This window comes from Triturus cristatus, chromosome 9 (genome assembly GCF_964204655.1).
Source record: "Triturus cristatus chromosome 9, aTriCri1.1, whole genome shotgun sequence".
NCBI classification, from domain to species: Eukaryota; Metazoa; Chordata; class Amphibia; order Caudata; family Salamandridae; genus Triturus; species Triturus cristatus.
In genome coordinates, this window is record NC_140592.1 from 91906097 (window position 1) to 91931877 (window position 25781).

The 25781-nt window shown below is 47.5% G+C and overlaps 1 protein-coding gene across 1 annotated transcript in view; it reads left to right on the top strand.

Moving 5' to 3' along the window:
• The first annotated feature begins 1222 nt into the window (after positions 1 to 1222).
• LOC146797466 (protein SSUH2 homolog) overlaps positions 1223 to 25781 on the top strand; it is a 223024-nt gene continuing 198465 nt past the window's right edge. Inside the window, exon 1 of the mRNA XM_085624493.1 lies at positions 1223 to 1600. The gene's annotated coding sequence lies outside the window, so the exon portion shown is untranslated. The remainder of the gene's footprint in view (positions 1601 to 25781) is intronic.

Consider the following 25781-nt stretch of genomic DNA (forward strand, 5'->3'; position numbering starts at 1 on the left):
TTTGGTAGTATATCTGTCTAACTAGAGCCCACTGTGGTGAGGGCTTTGCCCAGGTTACATTTGCTGATGTCTTTTGAGTTTGGTGTTGGCGGGCACTAAAGTAGGCAGATGTTTGCAGCCAAAATAAGTTGTTGCCCGTATGCCACTGTGAGTCATGACTTTAGAGCTGCCAAGGTGCTCAGCGCGTGCAGCATGTTTGTGATTACCTTCCATGCAGTTTGCCATATCTAATGTTCGCAAACATTCCAATTGTAAATAAAAATACACATACACTTCTTTGGCCCCTGTACACTGTCATCACTTTCTGGACTTTAAACTCTGTGTTTTTTGCAAACTTAGAAACTGCTGGATGAAAACTCACAAAATTTGATGAACGGTTGGTTTCACAGGGCACTTTTTAGGTCGAGGGACCATCCGGTCTGCTGAAGCCAGAGCCGGAAGTCCGGAGATTTAATGTTAGAGTGGCTATTTAGCCCGCCTCTCTTTTTGCTTCTCCTCCATTGGCTGGCTTCCTAAACGGAGGCCAGCCATTGGAGGAGAGAGCCGTCCCTCCACATAGGCTCCGTCTTTTTCAGATTCGGCGGCGTGTTCACTTTTTAGCCACGCCCTTTTTAGAACAGCAGGAACACGCCCTCGAAGCCGCTAACGTTTTGAAGCTTCCATCCGCCATTTTTAGGTCTCTTCTCCATTGGCTGGCCTCTTAAATGCTGGCCAGCTATTGGAGAAGAGGCTTTGTCTCGCAAAACAAGCCCCGTCCTTTTCGGATTCGGGGGCGTGTTGCGAGGTTTTCTCAGGGCGTGTTTTTCTCTCCAGCCAATGGCAAGAGGAGAGAAAAAGAAAAACACGCCCCCGAATCCGAAAACGCCACTGCCTTTCTCCGAGGCATTTCTGCTTCACCTCGGAGAAAGGCGGCGGTGTTCAGGGCGATTCCCTCAATGACTGGCTGCTGGGCTCTTAACACACGCCTGTGGCTCTTCAACCTTAAAGGATGCAACCCGTTGAGTCTTCTCACCATCCATTGTGTCTACCTCTGCCTTCTCAAGCACACATTTTCACTGATACGACTCTCCCATTCTGCAGAATTGTTCACGAGCACATTGATGCCCCCGGTCCAGCCCTATAACAAGGATTAACCGGTAAGCTTCCTGTTAAACAGCTAGCATCACGCTCACAGATTTATCACAATTTCTTCCGTAGCCGCCTCCCTTGCATGTTTTTAACCTCACATCAACTTGCCCGCGCAATTATCGCTTCCTTGACTGTCTGAGCATTTCGCGATCACTAAGCAGGTCACTTCTCAGCCTTGTTTTTCGTTCACTGCAATTATACCACGCTCGCCGCGGCAGTCTCAAGGAAGGTGGAGAGCAGGCAGCAGAGGCTTGGATTTTCCGCCGTCTTCCCTTTTTAGAGCCCCAAGCTCGCATCCAGCTCGCGCTCCGGGATCATGGTTCCATTGCAGGCTGGGAGATGCCCCTCCCGATTTTTGGGGGCCCGTGGGCTATGAAGGAGCTGCCTTAACCGAGTTGCTTCGCTCCTTTTCTGAGACGGGAGTGGTAAAAAGAAAATACAGAAAGGAGGAAAGCGTCGAACTGGAAACAAGGTAAGATTTCTAACTCGAACTGTTTATACCATCTGCCTCCGAGAACTCTGCTCTCACTCGGACCCGTGTTCGCCTAAGTTCGCCTGTCCCTGCACACCTCTCCCAGGCACCCGATGCCTTCGTCGACACTGCCTTTGCGCCTTTGCCCTCCCTGGGTCTCGATCAAGCCCTCCGTGCGCCCACCTCCCCCCCCCCCCCCCCCCCCAAAATCTATCACTCGTCTCTGTACCCTCACAAAAGTTGTGCAACCTCAGTTCCCTTTCTTCGATGATTGTCTTCACGATTATTAAAACAATCGGACAGGTTGCCAATCACTTTAATTGAAATGTACACTCTGTTGTGAACTTTCATATTAAACTTTGAGTTGCAACCTATATGCTGTGCTATTGTGTGGTATATTATACATTTTTGCTACACAAAAGCTTGATTGATGGGGTTACGTTATTTACGGCTTTCCCCTTACTTGTTATGCATATTGGGTTACATAACACTTTTTTTTGTATTTGTGAGTAAACACCTTCTAAATATGGTAGGAGTTCGTAGACAATTAATAGATAACACAGACTAGCTTCACATCGTTGTGGTCGCACTACAAGTAACTTCTGGTTCTGGGAGTCCTTTTAAGGCAAACGCCGAGCTATGGTGCGGTTTTGCTCCTGACATTAGAGATTCGTATGGAATCATTAGGTACCGTTTATGGGACACACGAGGTACGTAAATACAGCATCTATTTGCCAAATTGGACACATCGTTGTATAATATTCTCAATTCTAATTTGGGTCCATTCTTTGCAGGTGAGTGGGTGCCTCGCCCATATGCTGATACGCTTTCTCCGCATATGAGAGAAATATTGAGTTTGCCTATAGTGGTGTATTACACGGGTACGTGAAGGTTGTTCTTTTAGATTCACAATGAACACGATTTATGCAATGCTCTGGTTGGCCTATCCCACTGCTCATTGCATTTTAATATTTCTTTAACATTAGGGGCCCTTAATAACCACCGGTCCGGTTATTTTCATCATTGCATGTATCCATCATTGTGATACATTAGATGCAACACCCAGTACTGTACCCTTCGGGTATGCTTTAGAGTACTTACTGCATTCCCTTGGACCAACGGCATCGGCCTTTTGTTGGGTTTTAACCACAAGTTTTTCATCTATTGTAGCATGACTCGCGGATGCTGCTTTTATACAATGCTTCATATAGTATAAATGTACTCCCTAGAACTCGCACAACTTTCACAATGTTTCAGAAATGTAAACTAAGGTTTGAGATCATGTTAACCTGTTTACTTTTTTCAACCAGTGTGTAAGGGCCGTCACCAGCTGTTTGTGTTGTCGCTTGCAAAACATAAAGCTGATCAGATCGCTGTACATGAATGTGTTTTGATTTCCCAACCTGCCAAAATGTAGTAGAGCTTCGAATCAAGCTGATCTCCAATGATCAGCGGCCCTATGAAGCAGCACAGCCAAGAACAACAGTGACTCTGTCACTTAGGTCACAGCACCCTTGAGAATGGCCAGCTCTAGGGCAGTGCAACCGGTGAGACCGGGCGCTGACTTTGGGTGGAGACATTGCAAGTAAATTAAGGTTTTACAAGTGCTTGCTGCCTCCTTCCTGCCCTCCAGCAATTTTCGGCAACAATAAAAATGTCATGACGACTCGGGTGTTTAATGTTCTTCCTAGAGAGAGATCGGAGTTTTGTCTAGTGGAAGTTTTGACTCCTGGAAAGGTAGCACATAGGGTTAATGTTCCTGCAGCAAATAACATGTACCATGCAGATCACAAAGTGCACATAATGTAAATAGGTCAGTGGGCTACTGCGTGTGTGTGTAGGTGGCTCTATTTGTGTGTGGGTTGCTCTGTGTGAGTGGCTCTGTGGTTGGCTGTGTGTGTGGGTGGCTTTGTGTGTGTGGGTGCAAATGCAATAGGTCTCGCATTTGAGAGTGATTAAGCTATTGACATTGTAAATAACAACGCCGTTTCTTTAAATGTTTTAAAAACGACAATATAAACAAAAATAATGTCATGAGCAATGCCAATAGCTCTAACTTTAACAATGCCTAGACCATTGCATTGTATATCACAACACTCTCTCAAAACTTCACTACATCACTCTCTCACTACCTCACAACTTCACTCTCTCTTTCTAAATCACTAATTCACTCTCTATCTCACTACCTCACTCTCTCTCTCAAATACACGAAGTCGCTTACACTCACTCTTTCACTACCTCGCTCTATCTCACTACTTCACTACATCACTCTCTGTTTCTATCTTAATACCTCACAACATCCCTCACTCTCTTTCACTACCTCAATCTTTCTCTCACTACCTCACAACATCACTCACTGTTTCTATCTCACTACGTCAGAAAATACCTCACTCACTAACTCACTCTTTCACTACCTCACACTCTATCTACCTCACTCGCTCACTACATAACTCTCTATACATCACTACTCCCCTCTATCTATATCACTACCTCACTACTGCTCTCTCTAAAAAGATCACTACCTCACTCTCTCACTACCTCACTGCTAATGCAATAGGTATCACATATGCAAAAAAAAAGCTAATGCCAATAGAAATGACAATGCCATTTATTTAGGGATACAAAAATGATTAAAAAAATAGAGCAATACCAATAGCTCTACCTATAATATTGCCGAGACCATTGCATTGTAAATGCTTGTTTAATCTTATTCAACAAGCCACGTACATTCCAGGACACGATATTGAGATCTCCTAGGGAAGTGCCATTAGCTGTGTGTGTCATGAGCCATCGGTGGGGTGTAGAGCAGAGGACAATGTGGACATATGGGACATCGTCGTGCGTGCATCATAAAGAACAACTGTGAAACAAACCGCAAATTCCCCACAGCCCCTCCCGCCTACCCCCCCAAACCCCTATACATCCTAAAACACAGATTACCTGTCGCGGAGGAATCTCGTCCTGGCCCCTAAACGTGAAGACCCTGGTGGACCCTCCAAGGGATCCTCCGCCCCCCACCCCCCCCCCCAACATTACCCATGAGAACTCAAAACAGGGAAGGAGTGTAAGACTCGCTCCCTCCAGGGAAAGAGCAGCAGTCCCTAGCTCATAGTGGAAGGATATCCCGGCATGTAGCAGCAGCCAACGGGCTCCGCAGTCGAACGAGACGGGGAAGAGTCCATACACCAAAGCATATCCCAGCCTCGGGCTGCCTCAGTCTTTCTTATTCTGGGAGCGCCAGTTGGAACGGGATCGATGTCGTCGATGAGTAGCGTCTCCACCCTGCCGGCCATTCGGATGCGAGCCTTGAGAAGAGTCAGAGTCTAAAGGGGGCGGAGAATGTGGCTTGAGATGGCGTCGCTCATCTGTCCACGCGAATACCTCCTCCGGGGTATCAAAGAAGTACGTTTTTGAATTGTAGATGACCTTCAGACGGGCCGGGAACATAAGCGCATAGGATAGGTTCAGATCGCAAGGCCGCCGCTTGGCCGCAACAAAGGATTGACGCTGCTGCTGGACGGTCCGGGTGTAGTCCGGGAAGGGATGGGACTCAAAGACCATTTTTTCCTTATGTGTCCTGGCAAAGCGAAGAATGGCATCGCGGTCAGCGTAATCAAGAAGGCGAGCAATAACCGTTCGTGGGTGCTGCCCTGGCGGCGGCTTCTTGCTCAGGGCGTGATGGGCCCTCTCAATCATGAAGCAGGAAGAGATGTCGTCTGCAGGTAGCAGCGCCTTGAGCCAGTGTGAGGAAGCCACCCATCGAGGATCCTTCGCAACACTCCGGAAAACCCACCAGGCGGATGTTGTTGCTGCGGGTCCGTCCTTCCGCATCTACGGGTCTAGCCGCCAGTTCTCTAGATACCATGGCCAGCTTGTCGACCACCTTCTGGAGGGCGGAGACAGTATCCTCCACCGTGGAGACCCTCGTCTCCGCCTCGGTGATTCGATCAACTGCCTTCTGGAGGTCCTAGCGGAGGAACGACACTTTGGACCCCACAGCACCGATCTGAGCCTCAAGGGCGGTTTGTGACTGATTGATGGCCTCCAGGAGTGTCACCGTGTCTGATGAGACGCCCTCCGCGGCACCTTTGCCTGCTGGGGTGGCTGTGGTGTATTGGTCGATGGTGGGTTGTTTGGGTGCCGCCGCACCGGGGTTGCCCTTGCCCATGATGGTGTGGGGGGTCTGCTCCAGAACAGTCCGTGCCAGAGGTAGAGATAAAGGGGGGAGCGGTAGGGTACACTACCCACCTCAGGGCGGAGTGGAACACCACAACCGTGTCCCCAGCCCGGACGCCCAATCCCAGGCGGTGCGGACCAGTATCCCTCAAAGAGCCCCCGGGGCCTCCAATATACTGGGGCAGTCAGGACAATCAGTGCGGCCGCCCCGGGCAGGCGTCGGTCCTGGGGGAGGAAACTGGCTGGCACGGGCCGACTCCCCTGTCCAAACCCACCCCCGACCGGCGGAGCCCTCCGTCCTCCTCAGGAGGTCAGGCGCGTGGGGTAGCAGTAGATGGGTGCAATGGGTGCCAGAGTCCAGCCCGACTGGTCCCCCGCCTAGCTCACCGCAATGAAGTAGTGCACAGGAGTCCTCAGGCAGAGCGGCAGTCCACGGCAGACCAGAGGCCCGCAGGGCCCCAACGGCAAAATTCAGGCCCAGGGTAGGCCTCACCAGGCCCAAAGCCTCTCCAGCAGGGTATCAGCCAGTGGAGGGGCACCGTGATGGTAGTGTGCCCCCTGCCGCCTCCCAGGACCGGGACTCGATCCGCAGCTACAAGGGGGCCGCCGGGCAGGATGGTGTCCGCCCCAGCCGCGTCGCCTGTGAAGCATGGCCGCCGCAGCTCGGCCGCCCGCCGATGCGTGCGTGGTCTCCACCGGTCCGGCGAGTCGTGAGTGTGGCAGCCGAATCGGGCTCCCTGCCATGTGCAATCCGCTCACCCAAGCTGAGTGTCTGGGACCAGGATTATGGCGGATGATGTCCCTGGAAGGAGCGAACTGCGGAGCTCTACTGAGACGCGTCCGCCATGTTTGGCTCCCAGGCCACGCCCCGTTTCTTTTCATTTTAATGACACCTTAATCAGTCGGACATATTTTCTCTATTCTCCCAATCCCTACATTGATGTAGCAATTGACCTTGTACTGGCAGAAGAATAAACTCGGTTCAATAAGTAGGTCTAAACCCCCAGAGACTTTTTAACCATATCCAAATAACAAAACGTTTTTAGTATTAACTTCTTATTAAAGCTTGATCATATAAGCTTTTATTTTTTTTATCTTAATGCTTTTTTCATGACTGAGAAAGATGTACAACGCTATCTTCGATTGAATGTTTAATTTTTGGATTTTGAGATAAATCCAATTGCTCGTTTCCACTCCTAAATTACCCTCATTTTAGATTGGAGTTAGTCATTCAAACATAACTGGGCACCTGATTGATTAATGCTGGTTTCTAATTTACATATAATATTACAGATGTTAACAGTTACATGTTAACATATCTTCATCACCATTAAGTCCTCACACCAATCTCCAGTCTTAAATCCTCAAAAGGAACTAAGAGCAGTTTAAATAACCTTTTTATAATTATTACGGTTGTCTGTTTTTTCAAGCGGGAGCCTTGGTTCAGGTATTATAGCTGCAACTTCATGTAATAAAATGTTGAAAATGTTTTGACTATGCACATTAATAGCTGGTTGAATGCAATCTACGTAAGCCTTTACTAACTGCTAAGGCATTCCTCATGATGCAATTGAAGTGTTAAGAACAATTAAAAGCAGAGTCAAAAGTAACCCCCTTGGGGGGAGGAGCCTAGCGCGCAACCAAGATGGCCGCGTAGGCACAGGGCTCCCGAGGGCCTCCACAACTTCCCACGTCTATCCTGAATTTATCCTGATTCTATCGACGCGCTTCTACGGGCGAACCTACGTGGAGGTGATACCAAATTCGAATCGGACATCGGGAACCGGAATAGCATCGAGTCCAAGTTGGCGGCCTACTCCGGACCTTGCCCCGGACTGGAGTTGGCATGGTGCCCGGGCAGAAAGTGAACAACAACGGCATGCGGGACTTGGACCGGTGCGCACCCCCTACTTTCACTTTAGATTTCGGGTCTCCTCGCTGAAACTGAGGGGCCTTGGATTGTCAGCACAGATTTATAGTGGGACGACTGGGTATCCTGCCTGTTCTTGGACACTAGCTTGGATTACCTTTCGGGATCACCGAGGTTCCCTAGATTGGCTCTCCGGGGATTGCTCATCGTGTTGGTGGCCGACACCCTTGGCGACCATCAGACAATGGCGACTAGATTGGACGGAGATAAGCAAAAATCCAAGACGACTAGGCGGGGAGCTCATACTCAAGCTAACAACATGGATCGCTATACCCAGTCGAGAGGTTCCCCTGGTGGCCCTCATAAGTCACCGGAGAGACTCAAGGATGGCCCGGGATCGTCAACGGAGTTAACATTGCAGGACGTCATGGGTGTCATCGATGAGATGAAAGTGGCGGTCGGCCAGCAATTCGATACATTGGCCCATAAATTGGACGCGGTTTTGATCGACGTTAAACTAGTCAGAGCGGACCTTTCACAAACAAATGAAAAGGTCAAATCCTTGGGTCTGACGACGTCGAGTCTGGTGACGGACGTGTCTGACCTGCAAGCCGAGGTCCGTAATCTGCGGACGTCCACTGCTTTGTCTGCCCGTCGACTGGAGCGGCGGAATAATGTGCGCATAATCGGGGTGCCGGAGAAATCGGAGGTCCCTGCGGCTGACCTCTTCGTGGAAGACCTTGTGCTCAACCATCTAGCACCCAAAGGCTTGAGTAAATTCTTTGCGGTTGAGCGGGCCCATAGAGTTCCGGGTGGCAAGCCCAAACCGGGCGCTCCCCCACGGCCCATCATCGCCAGAATTTTTCATTTCAGGGACAGGGATGCTATACTGCAGGCCTCGAGGGTGAGTGGGCCGACGAAGTTCGAGAACACTCATATCAGTTTCTACCCGGACTTCACACAATTGGTCCAAAAGCAGCGACAGGAGTTCATGGGTGTCAAGCGGCGGCTGAGAGACATGGACCTGAAATATGCGATGCTCTTTCCGGCCAGGTTGCGTGTTGAGTTTGAGGATCGGACGCACTTCTTTGATCGGCCGGAGGAGGTTGGAGATTGGCTTGATACCCTGCCTCAGCAACGACGTCAAGAGGGACAGACCGAAGGGAACTAAGTAGACTTGGATGGACAGGAATAGACTTTTGGTTCCCGGTGACTGACTACTGTGATGACACTTCCATATTTTGGTTTACTGTTTCTATTCAATGGCGTTCGATAGCCTAGAATGGCCATATCTTTGGGCGGCGCTTGCGAAATTTGGTTTTGGCCCCGGTTTATCGGTTGGGTGAGGTTGCTGTATGAGGAACCGTTGGCTCAGGTAGTTGTGAATGGCAGAGTGTCGGCGCCCTTCGGGTTGGGAAGAGGCACGCGGCAGGGTTGCCCGCTGTCACCCCTCCTCTTTGCGCTTGCTTTGGAACCTCTGGCTGCCTGGTTACGATGAGAGCCTTCATTGCGCGGCATTAGGTGGACGCCTGAATTTGAGGACCGCATTTCTCTTTATGCGGACGACATTCTCCTGTACCTCACATCTCCCCGGCAGTCTCTGATAGTACTGGTCGATGTTCTGAACTCATTTGGTCGCAACTCCGGCTTGGTCATTAACTGGGCCAAGTCATGCGTCTATGTTCTCTCTGGGGACGCTCCTCTCCTTCCGCGTGGCTGCCCTATCCAGATTGCGCTGTCAGGGTTTAAATACCTGGGAGTGTTTATAACTTTGGACCCTGTGGCCCGTTATGAGTGGAACCTACTACCCCCCCCCCCCCCCCCCCCCCCCACTCCAACGACTGAGGGCCGACGTCTCGAGGTGGCGACGGCTTCCGCTTTCGCCGCTCGGGCGCGCGGCGTTGTTTAAAATGATGTCGCTGCCACGATTCCTGTATGCACTGCAAAATACACTCGACGTCATACCGGCCCGCTATTTCCGTGAGGTGGAGAACCTGCAGAGACGGTTGTTCTGGGACGGGCGACCCCGAATCGCTCTCACAAAATTGACACTCCCTTGGTATGATGGAGGTATTGCACTCCCCGATATCAAGCGTTATTATTGAGCGTCCCAACTGGCGGCGGTGAACCACTGGATGTACGGGCCGGCCCTGAACCCGGCGTTCGAGATGGATAAAATGCTATTGCCTTGGGGGGACTATAATAGAGCACTCTATTCGAAGTCTCCTGGTGTGCAGTTGACCGGCCCAACAAAGATAGCGGTACGGGTGTGGCATGCTGCTAATGCTGCGATGGGTTGGAAGGACCGCCTGACTCGAGCGACTCCACTGTATGCTTCTGAAAGGCTGGGCTGTTTGTGGAAAACCAAAGGGTTTGAGAAATGGGATATGATTGGCATATGTAAGGTGAGTGACCTCTGGGTGAAAGGGGAGTTTAAAACGTTTGAAATGCTGAAAGCGGAATATAAGCTAAACGATAGGGAGTATTTCCGGTATGCCCAGGTACGTCATGCGTTGTGCTCGGTTTTCCCTGATGCCACCGCTATCCCGGAAAATTCCCCGCTGGAGGATAGGGTGCTCGATGGCTACGTTCCTGACAGCACAATCTCCTTGATCTATAAAAAGCTTATCAACGATCGGGCGGATCTGTTGACCCGCTTGAGGGAGATCTGGGTGGCTGACGGTCTGGAATTAGATGATGAGGACTGGGTCTCGGCAATAGCCTCCCCGCGGGAGGTGGCAATTCCGGCCCGCCTTCGGTTCGTACAACTAAAGATACTCCATAGAGTGTATGTCACTGGTCCCCGCCTGATGCGCATGGGTCTCTCCGTGGATGGGATGTGTAAGCGTGGCTGTGGTTCGCTGGGTACTTTCCTTCACGTTCTATGGGAATGCCCTGAGGTGGCGCTCTTTTGGCGTCGGGTGCATGCGGTAATGGAGGAGGTCACTCACGTTGCGCTGCTTCCAGAGGCTAGGAGATGCCTGCTGAACGTGTGGGAGCCAAACGATTATAATGTGGCACAGACGCGGTGGGCGACTTTGGGAAATATGGTGGCCAAACGTAACATTGCTTAGTTATGGGGTTCCCAGAGGCCGCCCACGGTCTCGGTGTGGAAGGAAAATATGGATTGGTGCATGTTTAGAGAAAAGACGGTGTATGTAGCGAGAGGCAAGCCGCGGAAATGGACGGGGGTGTGGGGTCCGTGGAACGCTTATCGCGGAGACATCTGTGCCCCTCCCCTGGCTGTTGTACTGGATGCCTCTTTGTCCCCCTAGCCGAGCATTCCTCGTCTGTTAAGTTACGAGTGTGTTACAGTTTGCTTTTTCCTCTGCTCCCGTGCCCCCCTCCCTTCCCTGCCGCTGATCATTGGTTCCCTACCCCGGGGAGCGTGTCCTGCTATTCACAATGTCTATTGCCTTGTTTGTGTGTAATGTTTCTTCATTTTAAATTGAAAACTGAAACCGTATCTAATATTGTCACTCAACTGTTGCTTCTGCCTTCATTGGGTGCGATGATGGACTGACGGGCTCCCCGGATTGACCAATCTGTATAACGGTGAATGATACGTCTCATGCTACTTAGCGGCCGGCCCAAAGGGTTGTAGGCCCATGTTTGTAACCCCTTGAAGTCCAATAAAGGTTTCTTTAAAAAAAAAAAAAAAAGTAACCCCCTGATACGCGTAGCTTTTAGTCGTAGCTACTTTTTTCTAACCCCGCCTCCATATATAGTCTGTGTACTTCTTGCTAAACCGCGTGACCTTTGTTTTGCTGATGTTAATTGTCAATTTGTTTTCTCCTCTGTAAGCGTCCAATGCTTCAAGCTGGTGTTAAAGACCAATGGGTGTGCAATGCATTCAAACTAAATTACCAGCACGCGGAAGAACACTTGACCGCTCCTCCATCAATCATTAGTGGGTTTGTTTTTACCACTGGCCACATTAATGGGAGTTCTACTCAGTACAATGTAAATAATAACAGGAATAGAAGACACCCTTGATTTAGGCTGTTTTTAATTTTCTGTTAGGGCCCCTCTGTTGCTCATCTGAACTTTGACGCACATTCTGTTTTGTTCAGTTTGGAAAATAGCAAGCAGTCCCTAAGGAAGACAAAATCTACCCATCTTCCATAGCAACCTGTAATCCGAATAAATAAAAGAGAAAAGCCAAAATGTTCCAAGAGTAAAACCAGCTTGCTGTGGAGGGACAAGATTCACCAATCGTGCCCATTCTTCAAGCCCTTCTAGCATGAACTGTGTAAATCTCTGAGGAACCAGAGTGTATTATAAATTATTGATATGCTGCTGGATCATTTGGACTTCCCACCTTATAAATCGGTTCTTCTGCAGGAAGTACATGTTCTTTTGTTGCATTAACTGAGTCTCTGACTCATCTCTAAAAGGGTTGTTTTTACACACAAGAGTGACACGAGTGAACTTGGTGTATGGAGATAGTTTATCTCTGTTTAATGTGTTAGTCTTATTGATTTTAGGTGATTAGCATTGCACTTTAGTGAATTTGGCTCCTCATAGAGTTGAGTGGCTGCTATATCTATTGAATGATTAACCATGAATTTTTTATTTTAAGTGTGATTAGGTCTCGCCTAGGCGGTGATTGCGCTGTCTCTACGAGACATGCTGTATTCAGGATATTTGCATAAAGCTCCACCCACTTCCTGCCCATCTTTTTAATTGGTTCCTGCCCCTGTCCTTTGTAAATGGTGGCTTTTCATTGGTTATTAGGCTTTGTAGTCCCTCCTTAGTACCTTCCTGTCTCTTTTTGTAACCTCACATGAGGACACGCCCTATTACATGTGGTGTTAAGCTCGAGGTTTTGATTACAAACTCAAGGCACTATTTTCTTAAAGGCCTTCAGACAGGGACACTCACTCTGTCCTAAACAAGGTTGGCAGTGGTTACTTTACTCGCTAGCACATTTCACATTTATATTAGCCCTTCTATAACTTTCCCTTCATCAGCTCTACATAGAGTACAACCTAATCCGGAATTAATATAATAACTCTTTTGTCACATTTTAAAGCTACTACTTTTATATATTGAATGTACTGTGGTACTGTCTTGCATGCAATGCATTGTGTAAGGTGGATTTTTTTGTCAGGGCGTCGTTTCTTGTTCAGATACATCAATCGTCACCTTCCACACCACCCTATTTATTCGTCAGTTGTTGGTAACAAACTTGGCAACAAGTGCGCTAGCTATCTCCTTGACCTTGTACCTGTGAAGGGAAAAGGTCACGTTAGTCAAATACATATAGTAAATAACTACATTTACTCCACCTGTCTTCATCCGCTTTCTCCACTCCCCTGTCACCAACCGGTTCCTGGGTTAAAGAAAAAAGGATTAAAACAGGTTAGTGGCCCCTCCAGGGATCCCCCCCGTGCAAGGGTACAAGGGGACACCTTTGGGTCCTCAGTCGTCATCGTAGTCTCCATCTGATCTGTCCACTGCAGCGTAGTCACGCAGGAGGCTGTGGATCATCTTGCGGCACACCAGGATCGATGTCTCCTTCTTCCCCACTACCAGGCGGTTTCTGGTAAACAGAAGAACATCTTTAAAACAGCAGAGGAGCCTCCAGCAGCCCTGCAGGTCACCTAGTGCATGTGTCCCTGGGAACAAACCATACATCAGTCAGCGGTGATGCATGAAGTAGGTATTCAGGCCCTAAGCTCCGTGACTAGGGCCTTCAGCAGGTCCTGTGCATACGAGCACTTCCAGAGGAGATGGTATGTTGTCGCGTCCATCGTGCACCCTCTCGGGTAGGACCTGTATCGGTTGAGTCCTCTTGCGTGCATGAAGGCTCTCATGGGAAGTCCTCCTTGGATGGCTATCCCGCCGATGCCTTTGATCTGGCTCGTCGGGCGCTTGGATGTGACGTTTCCCCACTCTCGTCCTCCGCTGTGGCACAGGGGAGGGCGCCGATCGGTTCACTGATGTCCTTTGCTCGTATCTGGCGTTGGACAAGCTTCGGGGTACATGTGGCGGGCAGCAGCCTCCAACCCGAACCCCTTCACGAACTTCTCCATTTATTGTAGAACTGCGGGGTCTCTCAGTTGTACGGGACAGCACTCACCCACTCTGCCCATCCGAGGTGCCTCCACGTTGGCAACAGGAAGAAGCATGCCATCAGAATGCCAACAGGGCTCTCATTTTCAGTCGTCAGGGTGTTCCTCACGCAGTGGCACACGAAGATTGCCCTCAGGATGGTGTTGATGTCTGGCACTCCTTTGCCTCTCTTGTCGTGGGTCTGGAACATCACCGCCCTCTTCACTCTGTCCATCTTCAAGCTCCAGATGAAGTAGAAGATCATTCTTGTGATTGCCTTGGCCGTTTGGGTCTGCACAGGCCACACTTGAGCGACGTACTGGAGCACTGGCAGGGACTCGTTCTGCAGGACCAAAGGCTTCCCTTCGATCGTCCGTTCCGGAGGCTTCAGAGTCCCAGCTTCCGCCTCGTCTTCGCCAGTCTCTCTTCCCAGGTCCTCTCCACTGCACCTTCTCCACCGAACCAGACTCCAAGAATCTTCAGGAAGTCCTGCTTGATGGGGAATGGCAGAGTGTCTTGGGTAGGGTGGATTTACCATATCTTTAAAGTTTATCATGCTCACTAGGAACTTCGAGGCGCAGCTTGCGTACTGCTCTTACACATCTCACATTTATGTTAGACCTTCAATGAATTTCTCTTAATCCGCTCCACATAAAGTACAACCTAATCCAGAATTAATATAATTTGTTTTTTCACAGTTCAAAGCTATTAATTGTATAGATACACATAGCTATTTGAATGTACTTGTAGTACTGTCTCGCATGCAATGCATTAGGAGAGTACCATATGTGACCAAACGTTTGATGATCACTAGGGACCTCTAGGCACAGCTTGTGCAGATTTGTATAGCATTACAGATCTTTTACCTGGCATTGTCCTGCCATCTAGGTGTTGGCTCTGGAATTGTCTTCGGATTTCTAAAAAAATAGAAACGTGGCCGGATGATATGACAGGGTTGCATTTTGTGGACTGCAACAAACAGGGCGATGGATAGAAAGTTATTTAATCTCCGGCCGTTTCTAGTCCAGTGTTTTTCGCCCAACAGCAACTCTACACTTAGACCCACCTTAATATTAATACTTTTGTTTATTGGCATTTCCATGATTACAATAATGCAGTACAATATAAACACAATCAGTCTCTTGGGTTTACAATAATTAGCCCACGCTGTGCAAGCAGGAGCAAGCAAACGCCTACAAGGGATGGATGGATTCATGATCGCTTTCAGGAGCACTAGATGCCATAAGATAATACACATTTAAAATATAAACTGGAACCGTGTCCATGTGCGTCTAAGTCTTATTGCAGAATACAAGAGCAACATCAATTGCGGCAAAGCCGGGGGGGTGAAAGGGGCCTGTGAATGACAATCTACTCTGCCTACAACAGCTCCAGGACCTGCACTCCGCCAATCCTGTCGGGGTTTCGCAAGGGGGGGAGGTGGCGCAGGGGGCCAGGAAAGAGCAATTTATTGTATCTACAGCTGCACCAGGACCTGTACATCACCCATCCCATTGGGGTTAAATTCAATTTCGCTGTCAGGACTCAACCCCACATTAGAGTCCACTGCTGTCCCAGGGGACCCCCCCCCTTCATCAGTCACTTCCCTCCAGAGCAGTTCAATAGGTCTGTGGAGAACACCCCATGTTTCCTCCATCTGAAGCACCCTTTCATCAGCCCGTTCCCAATGAGTGACATCAGACCCCCATGTTTACACATTAGGTCCCCTTGGTGATTTTCAGGGCATGGCCACTCCTCTCTTGGCCAAAGCCAGGGCCAACATTTAGGCCCCCGTATGTAAATCAGTGCAGACTCTGCTGCTCTTGGGAAAAGTCCAACTCTACCTGCTAGATGCCCAGCCACCCTCCAGAAGGCGAGAACAGACCAATTTCAGCCTAGTGGGGCCTCCTCAGTAAGGTACAGCTTGAGTCCTATGACACAGTGACTGAGATTCATGCATACATTCCACGCACGTTTTATATTGCTCAGCACCACAGGTATGCCTAGATTTGGGTCCCATGCTCTGCACCACTGGAACCAAGCTGGTCCATACTGACAAGGCTGATAGAGGGTGAATGGGGATGGAAAGTGCTTGCTTGAATTACAGTTCAGAGGGCACTAGACTATTCCTTATGCAGAAGGACCAAAGTTGATTTGCATCTGGCTGGCTCCTATCTGAGGTTGCACAATAGGCGTAGAAAGAAGGAATGGGATGGTCTCAGAGTAATTACCAGTGCCTGAGATTCATTCAAGCATTCCACCCACCACATTTTTGTATACCTCTGTATTTCGTAGCCACTTGTAGTTTCTGTCCAAAGTAGTCTCTCCTTTCAAAGAATTGAATTACCTATGCTTTATTTGTACACATACTTGTAATGGTATAGAGCAAACTTAGCTGGGAAGACCAGTTTAGCTGTTTTAGAAGTGTCCATCTGAAAAACAAACAACTTGGCTTCAATAGCACTCTTTCTGGTGGATACTCTATCTAACTGTAGATACCTCATTGCCCTTGTACCGCCAATTCTGTGGAGTGGTCTCTTTTTCGCACATCTAAAATAGCCTAAATTTACAGAGCTGCGCACTTATTTTTTTTTATTTGAAAAGTTTTATATAGCGCTGGCTAGACCCGGAGGTATCAGAGCACTTTACATGAGGAAGATCATTGTTTCAGAACATAGTTACACAGTTACATCAGTTGCTGGAGCAATATTTACATGAGTTACATGAGTTACAAAAGCATAGCATAGGCATAAGGATAAACAAAGCAGTCAGGGAGAGAGAAATCCAGGGGAGAGAGGAAAAGAATAGGGGAGTTACCAAACAATGAATGAGGTGAAGAGGTGGGGGAGGGGCGTAGGAGACACAGCGTGGAGACGAGGAAGTAAGTGTCTGACATCCGGCTGGGTAGGTGACGGCTCCCAGAGGTAAAGGGATCAGTCCCAGTCTTCCATTATGTGTGATTCCCTTGTCACGGTGGACTCTCAGCTGGGTCTCTGAGACTCCAGGGCATAAATGCTGGATCCCTCCCCAACAAGGGGAGAGGAGTGCTTTGGCCACGGGCGCACACTGAAGAATGAAGGAGGGAAGAGGTGGGGGTAGGAAACCCAGCAGAAACCGTGTCCAACGTCCAGCTGGGTAGTAGACGGCTCCCAGCAGTAAGGGGATCTTTCCCAGTCCTCCGCTATGTGTGATTCCCTTGTCGCTGTGGACTCTCTCAGTGGGGTCTCAGACTCCATGGTATAAATGCTGGATCCATCCCCAACAAGGGGAGTAGGAGTGCTTTGGACAAGAGCACACTTATGGAGGCCGTTTTAGGGAGAGTCGAGCTGGAAGAAAAATAAGCTCACTGTAGAAGGGGAAATGAGATTTGGGTCATTGGAGAAAACGAGGCGGCTGCTGGCAGGTTGCGTATTAGGTTGCTGCTGGCCAAAGTAGGGATTGGTTGGTTGTAGTTGGTGTGAACTCAATCCTTCTGATCTGAAAAATCTTCTGCTCGGGAAGCATCGAGAAAAGCCACTGTTTATCTAGCAAACGGCGGCCATTTTAGGGTCAGGCACTGCTTTACATTTTGTTTATAAACAGTTGTGGTTTTAAGCGATCAGGTAGATCTTAGCACGTTGGGTGCATCAGCTATAATAGCACGTTAGTTGAGTAAAACATTTTATTGAAACCTGTACTTTAGTTTCAATGTGCAACTTGTGAGGCTGCATTGAACCTCCATCTTAGGGTCAGGCACTTGGGTTATCGGTTGAGCACCCGATCGAGATTACAAGAGCATAAGATAGTGGAAAAGGAGAATCTTTGTTGGCTTTCTGTTTCCGAGGACCGGATAGTGTCCGGTGGTCACCGATGGGGTGTGTGCTCTCCCCTGAGTTACCGGAGAGGCGGCTGCAGTACCGATGGTTGTGATGTCTGCCACGCACCACGAGGGAGAACTAGTAATGGCGCCGGTGACTTTCGTAGGTCTGAGTTCAATCGGCTGATTCCCAGTTACGCCATCAAATAAAAACCAGGTGATCTCTTGTTTTGCTCTGGTTATGCCTCCGTTATAATTTGGCAGCCCGGTTGTAGTACCCATGGTTGTGTTGCTCGCCACGAGGGAAGGTTTGCTATGGCTCCGGTGACGCTTTCGGAGTCTGCTTGATGGAGAGACGAGAACAAACAGCCATCGGCTCTGTAATGGGGCTGTTCGCCGTCAACAAATCGACAGACGGTAGCTTGGCAGAACCGGAGAATCACAGCCGCAGCTTGTCGATCCCCAGGGGTGGTGGAGCCCAGAGGGGGCTCACTCTGGGATATTTCGCCAAAAAGGCGATCCCTGGTCGGGGAGCTCCCGGCCGGAGCTCCTCAGCAGTCGGTGCACTGGTACCTGTAACGTCCCCCCCCCGCCCTCGGTACATGTAAGTGATTTCACCTCACAGGGAGCTTGTTATTACACGATTTTATTTCTCAGCGTGTAGCAGTGAACTCAACATTCTAAATCATGAATTACATTAACCGCACCCAAATACTTGGGTCATTTGTTCTACGGAGTCCGTCAGTAACCAAAAAGGTCCCGTTATCTCTAACTCACAAGACACTACACCTCCCACCCCCTTGTTAAATAAAAAGAACAAATATTGCATGTATACGTTGCAACTCTTCGATATGTCATCGTGGAGCTCTAATCAATCACCCAGAAGAAGTCCAATGAGGCTGCAAAGAGCTAGGATAAGTGTTATACAGAGGCAAGTGCAATCTGGGCTCTCTAAAGTCTCAATTGAAATAGTCTAATTTCTGACATCTGGAGTTGGCGACGGCTGAGGCAGATGCTTGTAATGCAAAGAATCTCATGTAATGGACTTTACAGGATGGTGAGCAGTCACCATGTATCCTTTACTAGTCACAACTTTAAATGGTTCAACATCAAATGGAGCATCAGACTTGCATTTGATCTTTTGCCTTACTATGACTCGATCTCCTTCTGTAAACATAGTGTTCTTAGCACATCAGCGTTTGTGTAGATTTTCATAATGTGCTTGTGACACAAATTTGTTTAACGAAGTTCACTATCATTCGATCATTGGTCCATTGTGGCAACCTGGTTGTCACGGCTCTACCGAACATCAGGGTGGCAGGATTTTCACCTGTTGAATGGGGAGTCGACCGGTTGGTACCAAGAGCAGAATGAAGAGCTGATTTGAGATCAAGCTTCTCCCCTGCAGCACACTAAACGGTCTTCTTGAGCATGTTGATAATACGCTCAACATCACCATGTGCTTGTGGCCAAAGTGGTGGTGTTCTCTGATGCTGAACAATGAGATGATTAAAAAAAGGATTTGAATTCTCAACTGTTGAAAGGCGGGCCATTGTCAGACGTCAGAATTGAAGGAACACCCCATGTTGCAAAAATGGCATCTAACCTCTCGATAAATTTTTTCTGAGTGATTACTGAGAGGTCTTCTACCAAAGGAAAGCAAGAATACTCCTAAATGGCCACCATCAGGTGATGTCCATTGTCAAGGGGTCCTCAGAAGATCAGACATGTTTAATGGATGCTGAGTTGCTCTGGGAGATGAGCAGGTACACAAATGACAGACCTTTAATTCCCTTTTACCCATCATCAAGATGAGGACACCAGACTCTGTTTTGGAGAGCTCGTTCAGTGGTGACAATTTCATGATGTCCTTCATGTGCCACTTCAATTCCTTGTTGTCAGACTTTCCAGAATGACAGTTCATGACCCTTGTAAGAAAATACCTTCCTAAGTAATGCACAGTTCATCTTTCACGTTTTTGAATTTCTTATTTTCACTGTCATTTGTGAGAGGTCCAGTGTGCTATTTACAGGATAGATGTGCAATAATGTCTTTACGTATAGCATGTCACTACCTGTGCTTGTGACCGTCATGATTTGTTCCAATGAAATAGTGGCAGATGTACTGGATTTCGTGATGAAGTTGATGTTTCCGCTGCTTTGGAGGTGGAACCATGACATTGTACTGGCATTCATGAAAAATAGTCAGCAGGGTTTTGATCTTTCCCTGGTTGGTGCACAATAGTGTAGTCCTATTCCTGTAGTTGCAGACCCCAACATTCAATATGAGGAGGCATCTTGGCTTAAGGATTGACAAAGATGGTAAGCAATGCTTGATGATCTGTGGCAAGAGTGAAATGCTTATTATATAAAAGATATGTGGAAATGTTCACAAGCCCACACCACTGCTAAACTTTCTTTTTCAAGTTGTGAATAGGCGCGTTCAGTTTGACAAACTTCTGCTAGCATATGCCACAATATGCCTTAATATGCTTTTGGTTGTCCATTGTGTTGGGCGAGATCCGCCCACACCGAACCAGCTTGCATCAACAACAACTTCTGCATGAAGTTTCGGATCAAAGTAGGCCATGTCAGTGATGATCTCAATTTCATGTTTAATTCTCTTGAAACTTTGTTCACATGACCAGTGAAACAAAGCATTTCATTTTGATTAGTCTCTTAAGGGAACACTTACTATGGCAAAGTCACTGGATGTACCTGGAGCAGTACTTGGCTATGCCAAGAAAATATTGTAACATGGTAATATTTTGTGGGGGTACGGGTGGCTGACAAAGCCTGTACTTTAGCCAGATCTAGAGTCATTCCCCTATCAGAGAAAATATGGCCAAAGAATTTGAGTTTGGTTTTGTGGAACCCACACTTCTCTGCATTCAAGGTAAGACCTGCATCAGCAAATAATCGACACACTTGTGTAAGAGCTTTATCATGTTCTTTTCGTGTGGCCCCAAAGACCAACATGTCATCACTGTAATTTAAAGCATTCGTGACAGGGTGTATTATTAGTCGAATTGCGTCTTGAAAATATTCTGCAGCAGATGACGCACAAAACGTAATCTTTTATATCTGAACAAACCAATATAGGTAGAAAAGGTAGTAATGTACCTGCAATTTTCTTCGAGTTCCAATTGATGGTACCCTTTGTTCAGATCAAGGCGAGAGATCCCATAGATCGCCCAATAATATCATGCTTTAGTAATGTCTCAAGTTCTTTTAAAAACGTCTTGTAAATTAAATGAAATTTGACAGTCTCTCTGAACAACAGGATGAACGTCCTCATTGATATGCATTTGCACTTTCATGGTCTTAAAACTTCCTAATCCATGAAACAAAGATGGGAACTGACCATATCCGCAGCAGTACTGAAACTGAGTACACAGGCACTCGACACAGTACCTTGAAGTACATGAATGGGTGCCTGTACTTATGTCTTTTGTGTTTTATGGTTGCTACGAATGAACGTTGACAATTTGACTTATTAATGGTGTTGAAGCAGCCCATGTATATTCTTTAGTGTTCAACTGTATGAAACTGGGCACAGGAGACAGTTTGTGGTACTTCTCCTCCGGCCCAATGTTTTTTGACCCACCACGGTCTATAATCATTGGTATAGAGCAACCATTCACCTTTAGTGTAATTTTAGGATAATGTTTGAATAACTTTTGGAATTTGACTTGTCGACTTTTCTTTGACTCGTCTTATTCCTTGCATGAAATGCCAGTCTGACATGACACGTTTCTCTGAGGTGAACATCAACCTCGCACATCCATCTTCTTCACTGTCGCTTCACAATGTCACAGGAGAATTCTTGGATGAAGCATTATAAACATTTGTGGAACTTCCTGACATTGAAAGTGGGGTTCTCTTCAGTAAGTTTCCTGTCCGCTGGGGCCTGCTTCATTTATGAAAGCTTTGAGGCCCTGAGACATGCTGCCAAGAGGGTCATCTGGCCCACTCACTGGATGCACTGCACCTTCTTCCTCCTTTACAGTAAGAGCTGGTTTTGTTTCTTGTACCTGGTCTTCACCCTTCTGCATTTTACTTGGTTTTTACTTCCATTTGCATTTCTCTGTATTAGGCTAGTTATCTTCTACCTTCCTTGCACCCGGCTATCACTGCCTTTTATTGCTTCTTTGTATTTGGCTATCGCTGCCTTCAGTGCTTCTTTGCATTTAGCTATCACGGCGTTCGGCACTTTTCTGAACTTGGTTGTCGCTGCCTTTAGCGTTTCGCTGTGCCTGGTTGTTTCTGCCTTTAGCATTATCGTTCCATATTAATTAATGCTCACTGTTGCGCAGTACCTCTTTCATGGCCTCACCAGCAGGTTTCTGGCCAAAGATGAATAATCTCACCAGGGAGGCTCTCGTTTTCTTCGAAAGCTTCGCCCTGACTGGAGTGGTGCTTTGCCACCACATATGCCAACCGTCGATCTTCACTTCAACTGAGGCACATGTGTCATGCACAAGCATTTTGTTGGACCATGGCAAATTCGATTGGGAGAGCACTGTCAATTCTTGAGCCTGATATTTCCCCTGCTGCCTTCCTGACAGGCAAAGCTCAGGGTGATGATAGAAGTTAGATGTGCATCTTAGTGACTGGAAGACGTATACATTTGGGCTGTATGCACCATCGCGCTAGTGCCACAGAATAGAATACTACATCCCAAATACAAGCTTTGTCAGGAGTTTACAGAAATCTTGTCCACCAGAACAGGCAAGATATTCATCAAGAAGAGTACCTTGCTAGCATCTGTTTCCTATGGTGGATTGGAACAAGTCATGGTCTCCGGAGAAGCCTTGTTAGTTTGTCCTGTCTAGAACAAAATGATATGTGATGAAGCGTGGGCAGGATGGCAGGAGGAGGGCTTCGACCGTGGGGAGCACCAGCACCAGGTTATCTCCCATGGCAAAGGGGGACATTTTGGAGATTTCACTGCCCCTTACTGCCAGGTTTTACCTGGTGATGACAGACAGTGAAAACTTGCCATGTCTCTGATCTCTTAAAGTATGGCAGGTAACCAGTTGGCAAAACCTCAGATGGCCATTTTTCTGTTGGACTTAATCTTAACCATCGACATACAGAAGGTCTGCCCAACTCTTAATTAAGGAAGCAGGCCTTCTGTATGGCAGAGAGTATACTCCTTCGCCGTTGCAATGGAGTACCCTCTCCACCAAACCCCCTAGACATCGAGATCTGCAGAGTCTTTAATTGGCCTCACCCCACATGTTCTTGCTGGGTACTGACTTCTGGTACAACCGTTCAGTGGGCAGGGGGCTTGTTAAGATTTATTTTGGCTACTAGGACACCACCCAAATATGAATGGGACCGCTAGTTGGGGTTTACTGGACTTGTGCACTGTATTTTCTGGGAACCCGAGGATAAGATTGCCGCCCACTGACTTTCCAGCCTCTCACCTGGAGCCATAAAGACACTGAAGAAGGTGTGCCAGAATTATCCTACGTGAACAAGATGCATTTTATTTTCTTGTCTGGGATCATTGCCCCATTGAATAAGTAGAAATGGAAACTGCTGTAAGCTCACCAACCCCTGAGTGCTAGCAAGAACATCCAAATCCTTCTTAATTGCAATCAGCAGGCCTGAGGGGCAATGTTTAAAGAAGACCCATGGTGTTGTGTGTGAAAATGCTTTGAATTACATCTGGTGCCATTTCTCTCAAAAGGTTTCTAGACCTTTCTGATTTTCTTATTAATTAATTATTTAAGCTGCCCTTTTTTATCCATCTCTAAAGAAAGTCATAGTTGCCTTAGGACTAAGACCTTTGGTTAGACATTTGGGGGCCTAATTACGAGGCTGTTTACGTCACTCTTGCACAAAGCAACATGGTGCACGAGCAACGCAAATCTTAACAGTTTGGAAGCCACGCAAAGCCACTTTGCATGGGTTTGAGCAGCTCCAAAAATCTGGACTAACTCATCGCAATTCACTGCATTGTGTTACTCTGCCTTGGGAAGGCGTTCCATGGGTGTTGCATAAGTGTTTCCATGCAACTCCCACATTTACAAGAACTTGCAAACCTGGTAATGAGGCAAAACCTTAAATCATTCTAGGGGAGGCATAACAAGGATAAAGCTCTATTTCTCCTTCTTTCTTCCTCTTTCTATGCAGCACACATAGAAACAGTAATATGACTTCCACAATTGTATTTGTGAGAAAAGGAACTCCTTCCTGCACAAAAACAAACCTGCATGCAACACAAGCAAGCTTGTACCATGGTGCAAGTGTGCCTGCGTTGGGGCTAGGCAGCCAAAAGGGCGCCAGCCCAAGGGAAAGAACAGGACTGTGCCGTATTGCCTAAAATACAGTGCATTCCTGCCTTTTCACGCAGCCAGGTCTCTTGCTGCACTGCGTGACTGCCCCATAAATAGGCCTCTAGGTTTATTTGGGGTTATTCACCGTCCTGCTAGAGTCAAGTTTCCAACCCCTACTAGCCTTTGCATGGACTGCTCGACTGTGCCCTCCCCAGATTGTCAGTTACGCTAGTGAAGTAACCTGGTCCTCTTTGGAGTGCACCATTATTGATAACCCTGATACACCAGTAGTAGATGACAGTGCCCAACATGGATATCAGCCATTAAGCACAGACTACCCCAGGAAAGATATTTACACTGATCTGTGGCTTCATGACCGGCTAAAAGAGCAGGATCTCAATGTGGCTGTTCACTTGTAGCAAACATATAGCGAAGTTTGGGTTGTTAATTCTTCACCAATAAATTTTCATTTTAATGTGTTTGGTGATTTTTCCAAAGCATGTACTTGATGAGAGTTACATTTAACCTCAACATCACACATTCAGGTATTGTAGGCTGTAATAGACTCAGTTTCACCTTTCACCTCAGGGTAATCCGTGCCCTCAGAATCACCGCACCACTAATCTGGAGTGCCAGGTCTGGCGTGTTCAGAAACCCTCAAAGTAACATCGCAGGGTTCTGCAAAGCCTTACACAAAAGTCCCTAGGTGAGGGGAAACTTGCAGAAATCAAATATCCAACATTTCTCTCAGTAATGCCAAGTAGGCAAAAAGTCCATGGCACAGGCCAGTGCGGGTAACCACAAAAGGAGAAGAGCAAAGTCTGGTGCAAACTCAATGCAGCTGAGAAAGCTACACCATAATATTGTACTAGGTAATGTGGTGGATATAAGCTAGATACTTTTGGTGCAACATAGGTTTGGTTTAAAATTAACAGGACACCATTTTTTTTTCTGGTTACCTTGAGTCCTGCCAAATATGTTCTGGCAGTCATGTTGCCTGTGTTGCATTGCGTGTGTGCAAAGTTGCAAAACCTCCACTATTTGTTGCTACTGTATTTTTATTTATTTAATATATTGTTTCGCCCTTCACCAATCTGCATCGGACAAATATAACCTAAGCAGTACCTCAATAGCAATTTTCCCCTTTCACGTACAATGGAGTATCACACCATATGCACATCTGTGGTTCCTAATATGTAGACTGATGTACACATGTCTAGCCACAGCTAATCCGAAATGTTCGGCGATAGCACTGTGGTGGTATCGCTCTATTCCGATTAACATTATCGTATATGGCTCCCAGTTATTGAACAGTAAAACTTTAATAGGAATATGTGGATTACACTCCTGCATCTCATACAGCGTGTCAAGCTTCTATCTACTCTCTTTTACGCAGGAAATATCTGGGCTTCAGATATCACTTGGTCTGGCCATGTCTGGAAGATGGAGTAGCGCTTAGAGGTTATGTGGCTCTTGGCAGCATCGCTTAACCATGCATTGACTGTGGGGTAGGAACCATGCAACCGCAGTGGCGCCATGCTTGTTTGGGTTATGGTGGGCGGTGGGGGGGAGGCTAGCACCAACATGGAGTCTGGTTCTGTGTGACGGGCAAGCAACAATTTGGGCAAGAGAGGAAGGATGGATCCGGGTGAAGCAACAACAAGGGGGAGGGAGAGAAATACTCAAGGGAGCCAGCTGAAAAAGGCACACTCTGGAAGAGTACTTAACCACCAAAAGGCAGTGATTAGAAATAAGCTGTGGAAAGCCGCAAGAGATGTGTCCATGCTCCTGCGGAGTGACCCGAATACGAAGGAAGCCTGCACCTGCTGAAGAAGCAAACAAATGAGACTGACAATGAAGCCACCAAAGGTAAGCAATGGGTGGTCTATAAGCCCATTGATAGAAGACAAAATGTCTGAAAGAGAATGGCACTCTCTGTCTAAGACTCCTAAACTGGGTGAAAAGAAGGAGGAGGAGAAAGACTGAAAAACATTGA